The sequence below is a fragment of the Ambystoma mexicanum genome, chromosome 11, assembly GCF_040938575.1.
Source record: "Ambystoma mexicanum isolate Mex_15411 chromosome 11, UKY_AmexF1_1, whole genome shotgun sequence".
Lineage (NCBI taxonomy): Eukaryota > Metazoa > Chordata > Amphibia > Caudata > Ambystomatidae > Ambystoma > Ambystoma mexicanum.
The window spans coordinates 218,673,902-218,695,556 of NC_090934.1; the positions used below are offsets into that span (position 1 = coordinate 218,673,902).

General features: G+C 51.1%; 1 protein-coding gene across 5 annotated transcripts in view; it reads left to right on the top strand.

Annotated features, from left to right (window-relative positions):
* Positions 1-21,655, top strand: part of WDTC1 (WD and tetratricopeptide repeats 1) — a 1,302,054-nt gene that overhangs the window by 425,606 nt on the left and 854,793 nt on the right. The gene's annotated exons all lie outside the window — the stretch shown is intronic.

Below are 21,655 nucleotides of genomic sequence, written 5' to 3' on the forward strand. Positions count from 1 at the left end.
AAGCGCGTAACGCCATCAGGCCTGCTGAAAACTTCGGTGTCTAACGAACCTCGCGGTCCAGCCCCCTCCGCGCAACCGTCTTCTTGGCATGCGACTGGGCTTTCTTCTCACAGGGGCGTTCCCCCCCCGCCAAAAAACACACAGTTGCCAGCCAAAGGGCACGCAAGCACCTAACTCTTCGGCAGAGTCGTCAACCGCACGGCGCCGGCAGGAGTGTCAAAACTTAGCATTCAGCTGCCTAAAATACGCAAGAGTCTTGCAGCTATTATTTCGGCAGCGGAAGAACACAGGTGCACCCCCTCTCGTCGAGAGGAGTATTCGGCCTCTCTCAAAGACTTTATCAGGAAACCCCCCCCCCCCTATCTTTATTTTTTATTTTTTTGGGATCTTCTTTTTATTGAGTTTACAACATATTAAATAGTCCGCCAAACTGTCTCCCCTCTCTCCTCCCCTGAGAGGCAAGTTCAGGTCTTCCCCCTAGTTCGTTTCGATATTCGCGGTTCAGTATTGTTCACTGTAATTCCAAGAGTCTGAGGTGCAGGGCGCACAATACAACCCGAAAGTCATCCTTGAGAAAAGCCAGAGTCTCACCCCAGTCTTTTGCGAAGTTCTGCACATTACCATTCATGGCATATGTCGCCCATTCCAGAGCTACTATTTCGCAAACTTTGCACAGCCAATCATGTACCGTAGGTATATTCAAGCTCCTCCATCTCTGTGCAATTATAGTCATTGCAGCCAATGTTGGTACCACTCTCGCTTTTTCTCAGGTACTTGGTTTTCCCGCTGCTCTACCACCCCCCACCCCGCACCCCCTTGAGACCCAGCAAAACCTGTTCCGGTGGTCTGCTTCCCGCTGGCCCGTAGGCCTGATCCTGTGCCTGCTGTACTTCCCTCCAAAAGTCCTCGATTTTGGGGCATTTCTACCATATATGTCCGCTGTGCCCTCCTTCCCACACCCCCTCCAACACTCACCCCGATACTCCGGGTATATCCTGTGGAGGCGGGCAGGCGCATAATGCCACCGAAAAGGATTTTGTACCACGCTTCTTGCAACTGATACGCTCTTGCTAGCCTGGAAATCTTCCCCCACAGTTTCCCCCATTCCTCCCTTTCTATGTCCCTCCCCAGTATCAGCTCCCATCTATGCATGTATGGCCAGTGTTGTCTAGGAGTGGCATCATCCAGTATCCTATATAGGTTGGACATAGGCCCCTTAGCACCGTTATTCAAGAGCGGGAACTTTTCGAATGGCGTTACCTTCCTGTTGGCTGCCTCCTTAATTGCTGGGTTTAACACCCAGTGTCTTAATTGGGCATATCTAAGTTTCTCCCCTTTACCCACTGTGAATTCACTTTTACACTCCACAAATGCAAGGACCATCCCCCGAACATGTACCGCAGTTTCCTGCTTCCTCCCTCTTGCCACTGCTTAAAAGTACCCCTTGCTGTCCCAGGCGTTAAGTTTGCATTGTTGAGGATAGGCATGAAGGGGGACAGGAAGGTTGTGATTCCTTGGGTTTCCACTAGCTTATCCCAATTGTCTGACACCAGTTTTTTGATGGTACTCTTGTACGTGTGTTTTGGTCTCTACTGCTTTGGTAGCCACAGCACTTCTTTCAGTTCGTGCTGTGTCACCGCCCTACCCATCTTGACCCACTGTTTTCCCTCTCCCTCCTATAGCCATTCCCTGCTCACTTTTAATTTTGTGGCCTCATAGTACTCCTGGAAGTTGGGAAGGGCCAGCCCTCCCTCCCTCTTGGGGGCCATCAGTATGTGCCTGTTCTTCCACGCTCTTCTGCCCTACTAGATGAAATCCCCGAAGAAGCTTGCCGTCACCACCTGTGGGATTGCCTGGAATAAGTATAACATACGTGGCAACGCGACCATTTTCACTGCCGCCAGCCTGCCCATCCATGAAATACGGATGTTCCTCCATCTGTGGAAGTATTGCTTTATTCTCTTCAATAGGGCAGGGTAGTTAGCTGTGTACCACCCTGAAAGAGCTGGGGTGATATGTATTCCCAGGTACCTGATACCCCCTGCGTCCCCTCCCGGGCTTCACACAAACGGTGTTGCTGCTCTGTGTGTTGCGGTCCTCTGCCCCCAGAGTAAGGTTCATCAGTTCGGATTTGCTGATGTTAATTCGCAGGCCCGATACCTCCCCAAATTTCTCCAGCAGGGCCCTGGTAGCCCTGATGGATTCTAGGCGTTTGGTTAGTGTGAGCAGCATGTCGTTGGCGAAGGCCGCCACCTTATGTTGCTGTCCCCCAAAAGGAATGCCCTGTATCTGGTCTGTCTCTCGTATTGCCTGTAGGAGGCGTTCCAAATAGATTGCATAAAGCAATAGGGAAAGAGGGCACCCTTGTTTTGTTCCTCTGCCCAATCTAAACGGACGTGACATTGCTCTGTTTACCACCACGCGCGTCGATGGTTCCTGGTAGTTGGCATGCACCATTTTGAGAAAGTTTCCATCGAGGCCCATTTTTTCCATGACCCAAAATAGAAAGGACCACTTCACGCGGTCAATCGCTTTTTTGGCGTCAAGTGATAGAAGTACTGCGGGAGTGCCCGATTTCTGTGCTTTTTCCAGTAAGTGTACTACCCTCCTAATATTATCTGCCATCTGTTTACCTCTTATGAATCCCGCCTGATCCGGGTGGATCAGTTCCGCAAGAAGCCCCTCCAGTCTATTTGCCAGGATCTTGGTGTAGATTTTCGCATCCAAGTTGATTAGTGCGATGGGCCTATAGGATGTACATTTCATGGGGCCTTTACTAGGTTTAAGAATGAGGGTAATTTTAGCCTCTTCCATGGATGGAGTTATGCTGCCTGTAGTTTTAAATGTATTGAAGAGGTGTACTAGTATGGGTGCAAAGATTTTATAAAAGGTTGCTGTGTAGCCGTCCGGGCCTCGTGCCTTGTTTGATTGGTAAGCTCCCGATAACTCTCCTCACCTAGTCTTCCGTGATTTCCTGACCTAGGTTGTCTTGGAGTGTTCTTGCCAATTTTATGCATCTCTATATTCTCAAGTAAGTCCACTTGTGTATGGGTCTGTGGGTTTTGTGATGTGTAGAGTGACTCATAAAATTTTGCTAATCATTCTTGCATAACCCCGGTACATATAATGCGCTCCCCGGTTTCTGTTTCCAAAGCCGTAATCACATTTCTCCAGCATGGGGTCTGGCATGGATTCACATGCTCATGAATATTCCCTGTCGTCAGGCTGGGAATCCTCGGTAAAGAAAAATCAGTATCAGTTTCGTTTCTGATCTGTCTTTCGTAGCAGTAACCAATCACTGATCTCTGCGTCATACCGACCACAGCCAATGACTGCCCTTTCCCTAAGCCCCGCCTCTGGCAGCCATCTTCAGATTTTTACCGCACGTTCTAGTGTTGGGATCCTCGTGCTATTGCTCTCGAGCTTTAGTGCTTTTTTTCGCGCTTTTTATAGGAACATTTTTCTCTTTTTCGGTCAAAAGAGCCTCAAGCTCCACCGTTTCTTTATCCGATCAACGGGGACCCGTGTCGGATTCTTCTACGCCCCTCAAGGGTGAAGATTTCGTCGAGCCACGCTTTTGGAGGACTCCAGAAGTTTCTCAGGCCCATCTCGGACATGGCCCAGGAGAAGGGAAGCTCGACGCCCGGAAAACTGTTCAGGGTCTGCCCTGGATGTCAGCTTCAAAATGTCTTTAAGGAGGATGAACACTCCCTTTGCCTCTACTGCCTGCATGAGGACAAGACGCACGTGGAGAAGGACTGTGCGTTTTGCGGCAATATGTCGGAGCGGACCATGAAGGACCGCCATCTGCGTCTCGCCAACTGGCTGGAAGGGGAGAGCCCGTCAGGCGAGAAAAAGAAGAAGTCCGAGCGGTCTTCTAAGACCTTTGAGGGCGCCCCGGCGATGGGGGCCCAACAGAAGGCCAAGCACTGCGAGTCCGCTGGCACCGGGAGCGCCGAACGGTCGGGCTCAACGGGCGCCAGGCAGGGCGCATCCTCCCCGGCGCCATCAACCACGAGCCAACGCTCTGGCTCGGTTAAGAGAAAGGCCGAGCACCCGGCGAAGCTCCTGGAGAGACCCCGGTCGAGCTCGAAGGCCCCATCGGAGGGGGAGCGAGGCGGTGAACCTCCCCCCCAACGAGAAGGCGGTGAGCGCACCTAAGGTGGTGAAAGCCTTGAACCACCCGGCCAAGGCCTCTATCGAGACAGTTGGTGCGGCCCTGGCTCAGCCTGTGGAGGCTACACCAGTGGTGGTGACCTCGGGGCCCAGAGTCTCCCTGCCACCGCGGAGGGAGTCCTCTTTCATGCCCATCGACAGGACCCCTGTGAAACCTCCGACGGAGAAGAAAAAGGGGGGGGCAGGAGGTCATCGTGGATTCGGCCTCAACCTCTGAAGAGGAGCTGATCGAAGTCTTAAGCCACGGCGTTGGCGTGGAAGAAGACCAACCCGTCAGAATCCCCTCAACCAGTGCCGCAGGACAACTCGGCGGCCATTTTGTTGGCTATACAGTCATTATGCTCAGCGATAAGGACGAGGTTGCCGTTACCACCAACGGAGGAACCGCTCCCGACGGGGGACCCGGAGCCAGGCCCTTCTGGGAGCCCTACTCTTAAGAGAAGAAGGATTCATCCTCCACCTCCTTTTCAGCCATCGCGCCCTGCTCAGCCCTCCTCCCCGACCCGTGGGGATGATACGGGGACTGACACGGCCGCGACGGGTACAGACGACGAGGTTTACGACGAGAATCTTGCGTCGTCACCTCCTCCCCGGGCTTCCCCGCCCGACGAGATTGGATCGTTTCATGCCATGATCGTCAGGGCATCTGAGCTTTTCCAGCTCTGCCCGGAAGAGGAGAAGAAGGAAGGTTTCCTCTATCAACGGCGCGAGACCAAGAGGAAGACGGTCCTCGCTGTACCTCTACTGGACGATATCTGGGATGAGGGTCTCGCCCTCCTCAAGAACCCATCCACAACGCCTGCGAGAAGGGATCGGTACGAGAAGAAGTACCGGGTCCTGGACGTGGCTCCTTTGTGCCTTCGGGCACAGCCGACCCCGGACTCGGTCGTCTCTGCGGCGGCCAGGAAGAAAGCGGGGGGGGGGCCTCGGCCTCTACGTCAACCTCCCCGCCGGACGGCGAGGGAAAGAAATTGGACACGATGGGACGCAGAGTCATCTCATCGGCAGCGACGACGATTAAGGCTGCCAACGCCTTGGCTATCGTAGCCCGCTACGACAGGGAATTGTGGTACAAAATCGCCCCCCTACTGGACTTCTTACCAGACGACAAGAGGGCAGAGGCCCTAGAGATCTTGCAGGAAGGAGAAGTGGCGTCGGATCACGCCATTACGATAGCGACGGACATCGCTGACACTGGATTTCGCCAGTTGGGCAACAGCGTGTGCCTTAGACGGCGTGGATGGCTCAAGGCAACTAACTTCCGGCAGGACGTGCAGACCAGAGTCTTGGATATGCCGTTCGACGCGAGCAACCTGTTTGGGAAAACAGTGGACGATTCCCTACAAGCCATTAAGACGGACACGGAGACGGCCCGGGCTCTTGGTGTTCTCCAGCAACGACGGCCGCCCTTTCGGAGCGGCGGAGGCAAGCAGGGTGCCTCCAAAGGTTCCGGCGGCATATTTTCCACCTATCGTTAAGCGGCCCGTTCGTCGTCACAGGAAGCCTACAGGGGACGAGGCAAGTCGGGCAGACCCCGCCGTCGTCGCCAGGGAGGACAAGGCGGCAAAGCCTCGTCGAAGCAGGACTGAACCGGCCATGGGGTCGGGCCCCCACCGAAGCACCCCCGTGGGAGGCCGGCTGGCGAGCTTCGTCAGCATGTGGGAGTCCATCTCCACCGACCGTTGGGTGCTGGACGCCCTGGCCCAGGGTCACGCGCTCGAGTTTCTAAAGAAGTGGCCGCGCGTCCCCCCCGAAGCCAGGAAGGAACATCACGTCCCTCAACTTCTCTTGGAGGTAAAGGCGATGCTCAAGAAAGGTGCCATCGAGCTCGTCCCAAAGAGGCTTCTGGGCTCCGGAGTTTACTCGAGATACTTCCTCGTGAAGAAGAAGACGGGAGGATGGCATCCCATCCTGGACCTACGACGACTGAACAAATTCATCAAGGCACAGAAGTTCCGGATGGTCACTCTCCAGCACGTCCTGGGTCAACTGGAGGAGGGCGATTTCCTGTCGTCGTTGGACTTGGAGGATGCCTACTTCCATATCCCCATCCTAAAGGGACACCGAAAGTTTCTCAGATTCGTGGTCCAAGGGCGTCACTACCAGTTAAGAGCCCTTCCCTTCGGATTGAGGTCGGCACCCAGGGTGTTCACCAAGTGCCTCGCACCGGTGGCAGCGCGGCTGTGCCTGGAGGGGATCCACGTCTACCCCTACCTGGACGAATGGCTCATCCGAGCAAAGACAAGGGAACTCGCCACGGAGCACACGGCGAGGACCGTCCAACTACTCACGGACCTGGGATTCTCCATAAACTACGCCAAGTCCCACCTGGTGCCTGCGCAAGACGCGCTGTTTCTGGGAGCGAAACTCGACACAGTGGCGCTTCTGGCCTCTCCGTCGGAGGAAAGGACGAAGGCCATCTTGGGCAAGGTGCAGCAGATGCTGGTTGCGGCCAGGGTGAGGTCCATCAAATCCCTCCTCGGAATGATGTCTTCTTGCATTTATCTCATCCGCCTATGCAGGCTTTGGATGCGTCCGTTGCAGGAGTTCCTGGACGCTCGCTGGATTCAGACGACGGGCAGCTTCGAGGACAGGATCACACTCGACGAGACCTTCTGACGAGCAATCCGGTGGTGGGGCACCCGCACGCAGCTGACGGCGGGCATGGACTTCCAGACCCCGGGCCACCAGAAGACAGTGACCACGGATGCCTCCCTGGAAGGGTGGGGAGCGCACACGAAAATCTGCACGCGAGAGGCCTTTGGCTCCTGACGGAGAAGTCCCTCCATATCAACGTCCTGGAGCTCCGGGCAGTGTTTTGGGCCCTCAGGTCCTTTCTTCCATCCCTCAAGGGCAAGGTGGTGAGGATCTTCACCGACAACACCACCACCATGTTCTACATCAGGAAGCAGGGCGGTACCAGATTCCCAGCCCTGTCCAAGGAGGCGCAGGATCTGTGGCATTGGGCCGTCGCCCAGGGGATGTTTCTGGTGCCGTTTCATCTGGCAGGAATAAAAAACACCATTGCCGACTCGCTCAGCAGAGAGCTGCGCTCGTGCCACGAGTGGGAGCTACGACAGGATCTAGTGGACCGCCTCTTCCGACGGTGGGGCACTCCCCAGATCGATCTGTTCGTGCAGGCGACCAACTCCAAGTGCCGGAGGTTCGCCAGCAGGTTTCCCCAGCCGAGGAGCATGGGCGATGCTTTCTCGTTCCCCTGGGAGGGCCTGTTTCTTTACGCGTTCCCTCCATTGCCGTTGCTGATCCGGCTCCTCAACCAGTTCAAGAGGTCACGGTGCAGGATGATCCTCGTCGCACCTGCGTGGCCGAGGCAGATATGGTTCCCGGACCTTCTGGACTTGTCAGCGTCCCCGTCAATCAAGCTGCCAGTGGACGCGGATCTTCTCTACAGGGAAGGAGGCGCCATCCTCCACCACGACCCGAAGTCGCTGAACTTGCAGGCCTGGCTCCTGCAGCGTTAGAGTTTGGAGGCTACGACATACCGGCCGAATGCAGAGAGGTTCTTGCAAAGGCCAGGGCGTCCTCAACTCTTAAATGCTACAGACACAAATGGAAGAGGTTCTCTGTCTGGTGCCATGCACAGAAGATTAACCCTCTATGGATTACGGCTCCGCAAGTACTGCCGTACTTACTGACGCTGGCCAAGGCTGGACTGGCGCACACTTCCATCAAGATTCATCTTGCTGCGATCTCCCGATACACCAGAACCACGGGACGGACGTCTTTGTGGTCTCGTCTGGTGAAAGAATTCATGATGGGACTGTTCAGATCGTTCCCGCCGGTGAAGGCTCCGGCCCCGGCGTGGGAGCTCAACGTGGTGCTGACCAAGCTCATGGGACCTCCGTTCGAGCCTCTGCACTCAGCTCCGTTGAAGTTCCTGTCGTGGAAAACAGCGTTTCTTGTGGCCATCACCTCTGCACGACGAGTGGGAGAGATCCAGGCCCTTTCCTGCAAGCCCCCGTACTTGACTTTTCACGACACGAGGGTAGTGCTCAGGACGCACCCCTCCTTCATGCCCAAGGTGCCGTCGGACTTCCACCTCAAGGAGCCCTTGGTGTTGCCAGTTTTCTTCCTGTCGCCTTCGTCGCCGGCTGAAAGGACTTTGCACTCGCTGGATGTAGCTAGAGCGCTGAAGTTCTACGTGGACCGCACGAAGAGTTTTCGGAAGACGTCACAACTTTTTGTGAACTTTGGACCTGTCAATCAGGGGAAGGCTCTCTCAAAGGCTTCCATTTCCAGATGGCTCTCCGGCTGTATCATGTACTGTCATCGGTTGGCAAACCGACCGCTGCCCGGCCGTCCGAGAGCCCACTCCACCAGAGCGATCGCAGCTACCACGGCGTTCCCATCTGGTGTGCCCCTGCTGGACATCTGCAGGGCTGCTACGTGGAGGTCGACGCACACCTTCACGAAAATCTACTGCGTCGACCGGGAATCCAAGGAGGAGTCCAGGGTCGGCCAAGCAGTGCTGCGCAACCTGTTTGCCTAAGGTGAGCCTGGTGAGAAGGTAAGAGATGCTTAATGTTGAGTTGTTGTATTGCTTAATGTTGTATTGCTTAATGTTGCTTAGGGAGAGGGCAGTCATTGGCTGTGGTCAGTATGACGCAGAGATCAGTGATTGGTTACTGCTATGAAAGACAGATCAGAAACGAAACTGATACTGATTTTTCTTTACCGAGGATTCCCAGCCTGACGACAGGGAATATTCATGAGCATGTGAATCCATGCAAGACCCATGCTGGAGAACAACAGTTACAGGCAAGTAACTTGTTCCTTTTAGCCCCTGCTCCCCTCAAAAGGCGCGCCAAGATGGAGTCTGCCTTATTCGCTTTGGCGTAATACTTTTGTTGGACAAAGAGTAATGCCCCTTCAGCTCTCTTCGTTTGGAGGATCTCCAGTTGACCTATCGCCCACCTATACTCCCTCAGGGAGGACCTAGTTGGGGTCTCCCCCAGCGTCTTTCTTGCTGCCTCTACCTGCGCCTCCAACTGTGCCTCCAGTGCCTTTAACTGCCTCTCTCTCTGGGTTTTTGCTGCTGTTAACTCCCCCCTCAGTGTGGCCTTAAATGCATCCCATCTGGTGTCCTCCCTTGTGTTCCCCCCTCTTATTGGTCTCCAATTTTTTTTTTCCCTTCCATCTCCCACCTAATTACTGGGTCCCTTAGAGTCCCTGGGTATTTCTTTCCCCAGACCCCCCTCTTTTTACTCCCTAGCTCCCTAGTCCTATTTACATGGAAACAATTTTATGATCAGCTATTCCAATGGGGCTCGCCTGTACTTCTCTGACCTGCCCCAGCAGAGCCGCTGAGACCCATATATAATCAATTCTCGGCTGCGTTCCGTGTACGCTCGACAGAAAAGTGTAAACCTCTTCAGCGCCCTTCAGTTCCCGCCACACGCCCCACCCTTTCCATCTTATCTCTTAGTTCTGCTGATCCTACTACCCCTTCCCCTCACCCCCCGACCTATCTCTTTCCTTGTTCCAAGCTATGTTGAGATAATCCATTATAATTATGTGGCCCTTCGCGTTATCTTCCAGTGCCCCCAGGAATCGCCTCGGGAATATTTCTTGGCCTGTGTTAGGTGCGTAAATGACTGCTATGGTATAGGGGAGATTCAGGTGCGTCCCTCTGACCATTATGTACCTACCCCCTTTATCCCAGTGGACTCCGTTACCCTGAGATCCACTGTGTTTTTGATGGCCAGATCAAATCCTCGCAATTTTAACCGTCCCTGATCTTTGTGCAGGAGATGCGTTTCTTGTAGCCCCAGGATCTCTGGTCCCTCCTTCCTTGTGAATCTCTCTACCTTTTTCTTTTTCAGGGGAGAATTGAGTCCCCTAACATTGTGAGTCAGCCACTTGAATGGTTATGTCGTTGTTTGTCGCCTATGCCTGCTAATGTTTCCGGGTGACCAGCTTCTTCCGTACTCCTGCTGCGCGCCCCATCTTCCCCTTTCCATTTGATCCTCCTTGTTTCCTCTCTGGTCCACCCTCCTTCCTTTCCCATCTCACCGCTCTGCTCTTGTGTACCCTTTAACCTTGTCTTGCCCCCCTCCGCTCTCCCCAAAACTCCCCCCTCCCTTTTCCCCTCCCTCTGGAGGGATTCCTGCTTCTCCCCCTCCCCTCCTGCCGAGCCTCTTTGCCCTTACTAACTTCAGGATGTTTACTCCCTCCACCCCCCTGCCATTGTTGCTCCTTTTGTGTCCATCACCCCTTTTTAATTTTACCTGATCAGGGTTCCCCCCCATTGGCTTCACCCCGCTCCTCAGTGTTTGGCTTCTCGCCTCTCTCCTTCCAGGGTGGCCTAGTTGTGTGGTTTTTCTTTTCCGACGGTCTCCAACCATGGGCCACTCCCATGGTCTGGGCCTTGGTCTATTCTCTGCCCCTGGTGATCTCTCCGATCTGTCCTCCCGTTGCTCCTGGCCCAGGTCTAGATGCAATATGTCTGCTCCTTCTTGCAGCGTGACTATTTGTTTCTGTGCACCTGCCCATTCAAAGAGAAGCCCGAAGGGGAAGGTCCACTTGTATCTGTTCCCTCCTTCCTTAAGTGCTGTAAGAATCGGGCCCATTTGGTGGCGCTTGACTAGGGTGCTGTTGGCTAGATCTTGGTACAGCTCGATTTGTTGGACCTGGTATTTAACCGGTTCCTGTTGTCTTGCCGCTTTCAGGACCTCTTCCTTTTGACCATACCTTGCAAATTCTGCCAGTATGTCTCTTGGTCTAGCGTTCCTGGTTCTTATTGAGGCGTCCCACTCTGTGGACTCTAATTCCACTGTGCTTGGGGTTGTTTCTCCCAGGAGTTCTGCGAAGATGTCCTGTATGACCCCTTTCAACTCTCTATCCGCCACTGTTTCCGATAGTAGTTTCAGCCTAATGTTGACCCTCTGGGATCTGTTCTCCATGTCTTCCATTTGGAGCTCTAGGTTTTGCGTTGCCATGTCTAGTCTTTCTATGGCTTCACTGTTTGCCATTGTTTCTCTGTCGACCTCCAGCAGACCCTTTTCCAGGAGGTCCGTCCTTTCGCCCAGTTGCCCGATTTCCTGCTTTATTTCCCCCAGGGCAGAGTTGAGGTCTGACCTCATTAACTGGAATTGGTCCTGGAATATCTTCGCTAGGTTGGTCTGTAGGGAGAGCATTTCCCCATGGAAGTCCTGGCGTGACATTGGGGCCGTTGGGTCCATGTCCTCGGGATGCTGCGTCCTGTTGCCCCCTCCTGGGTACTCCTGTGTGCTTAATTAGCTTCCCTGGCTGGCCATATCGTCGGAAGTGTACCGGGAGTGTCTCCCTGGGGCGGTCCTCCTCTGTTTGTCCTGCCTTTGGTTTTGGTTGTCATGTCTGGATTTCATTGTTGGGTGAGCGTTGGTACCCGGCTTTGACTCTGATCCCAGTCTCCTGCTCTTCTTTTGCAGTGGGGCCCCCTTCGTGGAGTGGGGTCTCTCTGCCTCTCACCACCTTCGATCAGAGCTTTCGAGGTTGGTCCATCCCTCCTATGTCCTGACGTGTGTTAGGGAGAATTCTCTGTTTAGGCTGAATTTCCTAACCTAGTGAGTCCCCCAGCAGCTTTGCTGGATTTTTGGGGTTTATTTTTTTCTCCTGCTAAGAGTGAGACTCTTTTACCCTCACTCTTGGGCATGATTTGAGTGTGTTTCTTTGACTCTAGATGTGTTTAATAGGCTATGGGGTCTTTTACTCCATAGGGCTTCATGTGTTTTTGTGATGTGTGTTACACAGCAGCCTCAGTGCTGTAACACAGGGGTGTCATAGTGACCCCCCAATATAGACTCCATACCCTGGGACGGACTACTGTCTCCCAGGGCATGTAAAGTCACCATTTACTTTACTAGTCTCAAATTCTGAACATAACCAGTACAAGCCATCATATCGTGGACGTACTGGCCGGGGCAATTCGATTGCCCCAGGGTCTGTTAGTCGAGGGGGCACGTCTACGTCCCCCCTGATCGAGTTTTGGCTGGTGGCAGTGGATACTACTTTTTATATTCGACCACGAATATATCCCTATGGGATTTCCCATTATTCGAGGCTACCAACTTTAATTATTTAATTCCTATAGCCTCGAACATACCGCCGGTATTTATTTAATATTTATTCTCCGGTTGGTATTTTTTGCCAGAACTCGGTTCTACAATGGCGTTTGTGTTCGCTTCTGTGACTCCAACCCAAGTTGAGCCCTTTGTTCCACTTTTTGGCGGGCTTCTCCACAGAAGCCCTCCAAAGTGGTGCCACTCTGTCTGGGGTACTTAGGAGGGGCGGAGAGGGATTTAGGCACCCTGGACTGAGTTGCCTAGGCAACTTAAGTCGCACTCCGTCCTGATTGGGCCAAGTCACTTAGCATGTTTGAGTGACAGCTAGGCTGAGTGAATGGGGGTTTTCTGCATAAAAACAGGGCTTTGGGGACTGGAACTTTAGAAGTCGCCACAGGACCTAAGAATCCGACGAGGGAGAAGCTGAGCCGACCTGCTACGACGACACCACCGGTGGAGCCCTGCTGAACCGTCTCGCCACTTTTCCCAACGACAGTGGAGATCTCCAGCCCGGAGAGTCTTCTTCCTTCGAATGGTGGGGATAACCAGTCTGCTTCCTTTTTCGCTTCCTGGAGCATCTCGTGGCCGCCTTGCCTGTGCCAAGCACCCCGGCAACTGGGATACCACGTTTTACCACTACCGCGTATCAAAGGGTAGTACCTTTAACCGGAAAACTCTGTGGCTGGTTTCTTCCCTGGCAGTGCAACGACCTTCATCTTTCCTCTACGTCGAGATCTGCTCTTCCTCTGGACGATGCCGCGACTTGCACCCGCTGCCAGGAACAACTGCCCCCGCTGGAGGATCCTTCCCACATAAGGTACCGTGTTCCGCCTGGCTTCCCTTGCAACCGACTGTACGGGGTAGATTTAGCCCCCGGCTTTCGAACTTGGGTTAGCCTGGGACACCCTGGTTAAACTTTTCTGAGCCTAACTAAAACCTTACCGAACTCCCTGCAAGACTTTTTAAGCCTGTTGTCATTGTGTGATCTTGGGTGCATTTGTGCCCTGCTCTCTCCAAGAGTGGGCCCGGCCTATGGACTTTGGCTCACAAGTAACTTTTGCCTTTCCTGCCTTGTTTCAGAGTTCCTGAGTATTAGTGTGGTGTATTTTTCTACATTCTGCCTTTTTCCCTCCCTTTTTCGTTAACTTATTGGAATGCCATCTATAGTTAAGCGCTCACCTCTGTCTGGTAATAAGTGGTGTTAACTAAGACATTGTCTGATAAGGAATAAGGGATGTATATATAATAATAGTAACTGTGTTGAGAGTGATTTACAATGATAGTGCTGGAGTGTTTCAATCAGTGTGTTTTTAAATAAATAATTATATACCTTGATACCAAAGCTCTGGTCAGTGTTTGCTTGTGCTATTGTGTCTGAGTGCCTATTGTGTATACTTTGCGTACTGCCTAACTCTTCTTGAGGGAAGTATGACTGCTCAGCCACAGCTACCAGGTAAATCTGGGTGGTACAGACTGCAAAAGATTTAGGACTACAGGTGTTACCAGTAAACCCACTTGGTAGCAGTGTTCCCAAAGGGAACTGCACAGGTTTCTGCATAACAACGTGTTTGTGTTAATATCCCTTTGGTGTATTTCTCTGTTTCTCCTCTTACCCTCCCTTTCCTTGAGGTCACGCTTCCTTTGTCGGGAACCCTGCCATTCTGGGTCCCGTCTCCCGCCTTTGGGGGACCCCAGCCTTGCGTGGCGGGGTTGTGTGTATGCGCTCCTCTTTTTTTTTCCCCCTGCATGTATGGGGGGGATGGTCCCCTGCGTGGTCAGTGTGTGGGGCTGGGGTCTGTGTGCAATGTCTTTATTCCCCGGTACCACCCCCTCCTCCTTTTGCACCAGTGCTCCGGCGGTAGGGGCTCTGCTTACGGATTTGTCCAAGCCTTCTTCCCCTGAGGGGCCCGGGGTTCCACCTTGCCCCGTTACTGTCCGGGCTCCCCCCTGCCTTGTCTGTTAGTTCTGGGAGTTTTTTCTCCTCAGTGCCCCCCCCCTGTCAGCGCTGCCAGTCATGTGCCGTTCCCGTGAAGGGGGGAGGGGCTCACCTTTCAGCTATGCTGCTTCTCCTTGTGGGGTCCTTCCGCTGGCTCTCGGCATCCCCCTGTCTTTCTGGCTGTGGGGGCCGAGTCCGATCTCCGGTGCTTCTCTCGCACAGCGGGATCACCCACCTTCTCCCCCGTTCGGCTCCTCGCTTCTGGACCTGTCCTTTTCTTTTTGGGAGGGCCTCCTGGTCTTCAGGCCACCTTCCACAGGTGTCCAGATTTCCCTCTGTTCACTCGCCGGCGGGTGCGCGGCTTCACCGCGGCATATGGAGTCCTTGCGCTGGCACACGGCTTCCTCCTTCTGGATATGCGGCCGCGTGTGATCAGCACTGCTATCTCTCTCGGCGGGATCCCCCGCCTCCTCCTCGCTTCAGCACCTCGCCTATGGATCTGTCTCTCTCCTTGTGGGGGCTCCTGGTCCTCGGGACTGCATTTCACTGGTGTTGTGGTGCCTGGCTTTACTCTTGCCACTGTCACTGTGGCCGCTAACTCCCGCGCAGGGCCGCCAGGTCCCTTCCCTCACCCTTTGGGGTTAGAGCTGTGACTTGCTGCTCCTATGGCTCACTGTATGACGGGGACCGACGATGCTTGGGGCTGCCACAGCCTGTCCTCGGACTGAGGCTCTCTCCCTCCGGAATTCACTGTGCCGTTGGTGGGCCCTCTCTCAGGTCTGGGGTCTCAGGTTTTCCTGCCGGGCTGCCTCCACGCCTCCGTAGCTGCTTGGGGATGGGTTCCTCTCCGTTCCTCGGGGCTGTAGCTACACCTGTTGTCTTCTCCAGTTATTACACCTTCTTTCCCGGACCTGCACTGCCTCTGCGGGATGGTGGGACCACTTGTGACAGCTAGTGGGTTCGGGAGCGCCGTCAACATGTCTAGCTCGTGTTGGCGGCCACCTACAAGTCCAAAAACCTACCCCTTCTGACCAGCCTTTTCCACCTCCAGACCCTTCTGCATCTTCCCTGTGCACTAGGCAGAGATTTGAGAATTATATGGACAAGATGGCCCAATTTATAGATTTTGCAGATAAATATATTACTCCCAAGAGACCTAGGAAGAGGACTCCTGCCCCATTCCTACACAAGTCCACCAAAAGGTCTTTGATTACTCAGAACAGGAGGATACATATGAGGACAATCCTTTTGATCAGGACACAGCTGACAAGGACCCAGACTGGGATCCGGATCAGCCAGCAAATCTGAGGCCAGGGACGTCATTTCACCAAAATGCGAGAGGTAGCCAAAGTGACATCACATGACCCTTGACCTCTGATGACATCACAGGAAGTGATGTCATTTGACCCCACCCCGAAGTGATATCCCGGGAAGCGATGGAACACGACCTTTCACCCCTTGACAAAACAGGAAGTGGCATCACATAGCATTGTTCCTAAGTACACTACGAAAAATATGGTTACGATATCACTATAATGTGATGTACATTTCATACAAGAATGGATCGTCCTATGTATCATTCGGATCAGTGTGTATAGACCCATATTACCAAATTACTGTGAATGCAAGCATACGTACTTGGCCAAATGATAATGATGTGATGTGCGTACACGCTTTATATAGAAAAAACATACACCCAATATCACTCAACCTGTGTTGGTACTCATTTATCAAATTCAGAAGGATGAAAGGCTACGTTGAGGTGTTTACGAACAGACTTAACCAGTGACTCAGTGTGTGTTAAGTGTGCCTTAAATAAACCTTTAAAGAGTCTAGCAATTATTGTATAGAATTCCAGAAAGACACATTATTTCGTATTCCTATTCTTTCTTATTTAGGGTCAGTGATGAAAGTGTTAGACATGTGGCACCCCTGGTTTTTTTAGTTTTTTTTAATATGCCTGAACAAGAAAGCCAGCCACTCCAGAAGTAAAGAGCCACATGGTGCTGGCCACAGCCTAGGAGCTTGCATTACCTAAAAAAAAAGGGTTTGTTTAAAAAAAATGTTTAGGGGTAGCAAGGGAGACCTCAGAGGTCGCAGTTGCGATCTCTGGCGACCCCTAAATGACGTCCCTGTCAGAGGCGTTGGCTTTCACCCACACATACCCCCGACCCAGACATTATTTGTCTAGATCCACTCACTTGACCTCAACAAAGGCAGTCATCACCTGTATATGACCAAATGTTATTTAATGCCATCCTAAAGAGAGCAGCAGATCATTTTCAGATCGCTACTCAAGAGGCAGTCCCTGACTGACTTTGTTGAGGATATTTTCAAAGAAAAAACCTTCCATTACTCAATTCAATGAAGAAACGCCTTGATCCTTCTTTATAGTTACCGTCCCTCACAAAGGCAGTTAACCCTTGGGTTGAAAAATTGTTCTGCCCCTCTCCATATGACCCTATGTATGTACCAGGTCATGCCACACCAGGCTCTTTGGTTGTTACATCCACTAGAAAGAGGGCAGGGGTTCCACCGTCCATGGTGGAAGCTCTGCTGAAAAAAAGATTGCAAAAAATGTTATGCCCTCTGGAAATATGCATTACTGCATCTGCGCCCTGTTCAACCAGGATCCCTAATAATGCTAGTTACAGCGACGTCAATCGGGCCTGCTCCAGGAAGGCTTTCAAGAGGACCCAGAGCCCACACAATCAAGTCTGATGACGGTTGTGACTGAGGCCAGTCAGGTGACCCACAATATATTAAAGAACACTCTGGACGCTGCTGAGACTGCTGGATACACCCTAACCCAGGGGACTCTACTCAAGAGCCACGCCTGGTTGAAGAACTTTGGTTTCAAACCAGTCTCTCACGCCTCTCTGATGAATAAACCTGTGGAAGTCTCCAACTTATTTGGCAAAGCTGTTGATGACGCCCTGGAAACAGCTAAGAAAGATTGGTCATCATTCATTCACGCATGGGAGGGGATCACTTCAGACCAGTGAGACCAGTGAGACACTCAGACCAGTGAGTGTTAAAGATCGTCACCCACGGTTACTGCATCGAGTTACACTGGCCACCTCGATACCAACCACCAAAGAGCTCACGCCTATCACCAGCACACCTGCAAATCCTGCTGGAAGAGGTGCAGATCCTTCTGGAAAAGGGCGTCGTAGAAGTCGTCCCCATTCACCAGATAAACAAGGATATTTATTCAGTGTACTTCCTTGTACCCAAAAAAGGATCTCACCTTGCGCCCTGTGTTAGAGCAAACAAATATGTCAAGCCTCAAAAATTCAGAATGACAACATTGCAGGAGGTAATCCCACTCCTGCTGTAGGGGGATTACATGACCACATTGGATATGAAAGATGCATACTTTGTTGCCAGCGCACAGGAAGTACCTAAGGTTCATGACGGAGGACATTCACTATCAGTTCATGGTTCTTCCCTTCGGCATTGCCTCAGCTCCACAAGTGTTCACGAAGGTACTAGCGTTAGTGGCTGCTCACCTGCGGAGGCAGTCAATCCCAGTCTATCCTTACCTCAACGACTGGCTCATAACAGGGCATTTGTACGGAACATGCCTAACAAATACCCAGAAAACAGTAGATCTCCTCTTCAGCCTATGGTTCTCGATGAATGAGAAAAAGTCCAGTCTAGACCTCAGCCAAGTCATATAGTTTTTGGGGGTTCTAATTCGGATCAAAGCAGCCTCGCCTTTCCCTCCAACGAGAGGGTTCAAAACATGCTGTTCCAGATCCCTCCCTATCCCTCACTATGTAGCCAGTCACGAGGTGACCACACGCAAAGCCATGCAACTCTTATGGATGATGGCCTCCTGTATCTACCTAGTTCAACACGCTTGCCTGTGCATGCGCCCCATGCAAGAGTGGCTCTCAAGCCAATGGTGTCAGGCCAGCGGGCAATGGGATGATCTAGTGGTTCAGCAGCCCTCATTCAGTCTCTGCAGTGGTGGTCAAGGGAAAACTTTCTGCGGGGAAAACCTTCACCTCCCCCGCAGTAGAATACACTCTCACCACCGACGCATCTCTTATGGGGTGGGAGGGCTCACCACCTTCATCAGACGGCGCACAGCGTGTGGTCCCCAGCGGTAGCATCCAATCTTATAAACTTGTTGGAACTGCTAGCAGTGTTCAAGGTCCTGAAGGCTTTCCAAACACACCTCCAGGGGAAGACCGTTCTAGTCCTCATGGACAGTACTACGGCCATGCATTACTTAAACAAGGGGGCACTCGCTTGGGCTGTCCAAACTGTCGCAGAACATATTGAAATGGACACTCAAACACAAGATGTTCCTCCTGTCGCAACACGTTCCAGAGGAACTCAATCTTCTGGCGGACGTTCTCAACAGAGACTTCCCTCTACCCCTAGAGTATGAGTGGTCGACTGCACAAGGACATTGTACTCAACATCTTCGCAGACTGGGGCTTCCCAGCGATTGACTTATTCGCAACTTTGGAGAATGCACAATCCCCAGAATGTGCCTCTAGGTACCCTCAGAACTGCTCCAAGGGGAACGGTCTATGGATAACGTCAGGGAAATTTGGCTACGCTACCCCTCTGCACCCCCCGATTACCCTGCTCAACAGAATAGTGCACAAGATGCACCAAGAGCCAGTCAGGATGATTCTGGTGGCCCCGATGTGGGCCAGCCAACCTTGGTTCTCCCATCTCATGACAATGTCAGTCTCCCCTCCCACAAAGCTGCCATGCCCTTACAACATGCTGTTTTAAGACATGGGGAAGACCCTACATCCATGCCCTCAAACTCTCAACTTAGCAGCCTGGCTCCTGAGGTCATAGAGTTCGGGCACCTCCAACTTCCTCAAAGATGTGTGGACATACTCTGGGAAGCACAGAAACCTAACACCAGGCATTGCTACTCCAGCAAATTGAAACGCTTTGTCATCTGGTGTAATGGCAAGGGCATCAATCCTATTGAATGCACACCAAGACATATTGTCCTGTCCCTGACCCAACTGCTAGATTCAGGTCTGGTTTTCAATTTCCTAAAGGTCCACGTCCCAAAACAAGGTTTTGTAGTGGAAAATTCCAGTAATTAAAGCATTTATGGAAGGGGTAAAGAGGATCCATCCCCCTATTTCCAACCCAGCTCCCGGGAGGGACCTGAACGTTGTACTTACCAGACTAATGGGGCCTCCCTTTGAACCGATGTACAAGGCTAGCCTTCGAGCACTCAACTACAAGACCACCTCAATAAGGAGAGTTAATGAACTGCAGGCCCTTTCAGTTCAGGACCGATTCATTACGATTCAAAAAGATAAGGTTTTCCTGTGCACGCACTCACGATTTGCGCCTAAATTTATATCACAGTTCCATGTAAACCAGTCCATAGAACTACCCACCTTTTTCCAGAACCCCACTAATGTGGCAGAAAGAAGCCTCCACACACTGGATATGAGGAGAGCGGTATCTATTATCTAGAAAAGGCAAGATAGCTAAGAAAAACAACCCGATTTTTGGTTTCAGTTACAGCTTGTAGAGAAGGGGACCCTGTCTCTAAATCAGCTATTTCAAAGTGGATCGTAAACTGCATCATACTCTGTTACACTCTTGCCAAGAGAGATCTGCCCTTCACGCCTAGAGCACACTCTACTCGGGGCACAGGGGCTACCATAGCATTCATTGCAAATGCTTCTCTTGAGTCCATTTGTAAGGCAGCAACCTGGAGTTCTGTACACACCTTTACACAACACTACACACTCTAGGTCTGATTCTCAGGTGGGACAAGCTAGTGTTTCTTCACAGATCCCACCAGCATCTCTGGGTACTGCTTGCTAATCTATGCACAGCATGTGATTCTAAGCGGATTCACAAGCATCAGAAGACATGCATTACTTACAATAATCAGAAATGCTATTACAGTATCTGCCTAGATTCACACGTGCACACCCTTCCTCCCCTCGTGGAGTAGAAGGAACGTAGACTTCTTCTCTTCATTACTCACCCACGCTTACTATAAGGCTCCCTCACGTCAGAAAAAACACAATCAGAGGGACCTCGACGCGCAAGATATTTTGGGTACACTACATGTCACGTTAGGGATAGTGTTAGACACGCCCATGTTGACGTCCCCTTTCGACCTTCGAAAGAAAGATGCACTACTCTGTGATTACCACTAGATGTCGGACTAGATGTACAGCATGTGAATCTAAGCAGATGCAATCATCAGAAATGCTATTTTTTTTATTTTTTTATTTGTGTATGATTCTATTACAAAGTAACAAAATCTTTACAAAATAGAAATGTTTAAGTAAAAATCGGAGTATAAAACAGGCATTGCAAATTGATTAACTCCTAAATTTAAAATCTTCATACAATAGAAAAAAATATAGACGCAAACATACAAAGGTTTGAGATGTAATATCGATGGTATATCACTTCACCTGAATTGATGAATTAGCCTATTTGACTTCTCAATCAATGATGTTAGCATACTTGTCTAATTCTTTTTCTATCGATTTACATAGACTTGTTAGGGCGTATATGAGAGGTTTATAATTGCCCTGCATCATTCTGGCCCAGAGGAATACTAGACAATCAGTGTAATTAATGTTTACAAATTTCATTAGTAAAACAGTTCTTTGATGTTTAAAATGAGGACAATATAAAATCAAATGCTTTAGTGTTTCAGTAGTTTCAGTACACATGGGAAATCTGCAATGCTTATTTGCAACATTCATCTTGTAACCAGCCCAGTTTGAGATTCTTTCCTTGGTATGTAACAGATTGAATTTGAACCATAGAAAAGTCTTGCGGGTATAGTTACAAGGAAATAACACAATATGATTGTATCATCGTTATACGTTTTCGTGTGGTATAGGTGATATTCTTTATGAAGTTTGTATGTTCCTATTTGATTGATGGTTATGCACCAATCGAATTTGAACAGCTTTTTCTTAGCGTATGCAGGTCTAGTGTAAACGTCATCCACTGTGATATTGATTTCATTGAGGATTTCATGTACTCTTTTCAAGTATTGGACCATCAAGGTTGTTGGCATTAGCTCAATTGTTTGGTTCATATCCACATATCGAGAATTCGTCGTAGGATAGCTTATTTTGGCAAAGTTTGTTAAGAGTCGCCATTTCCAACAAGTGGATAGCGCTACTAGGCCCAGCTCATGCCTTAGAACTGCATTGGGTAGTGACATTGGAAGAGACATAGCCCATTTCAGAGATGTTCCTTGCAATTGGTCCAGTATCATTCCCATTTCACCCAGACATATATCGAGCGAGTAAAGAATAACGCTTTCAACTTTCAACTTGAAGAACTCAATGAGAGGAGTTAGCGAGAACTTGCAATATTTCGCATATATTATTTTTAACTGCGATATAAGTGGTCTGATTTTATTGTTAAGAAGGTCAGTCCACAGTTTGATGGAATTCTTCTCTGATAGATAATACCCTAGGTAGATAGTTTGTACAATAGAGGG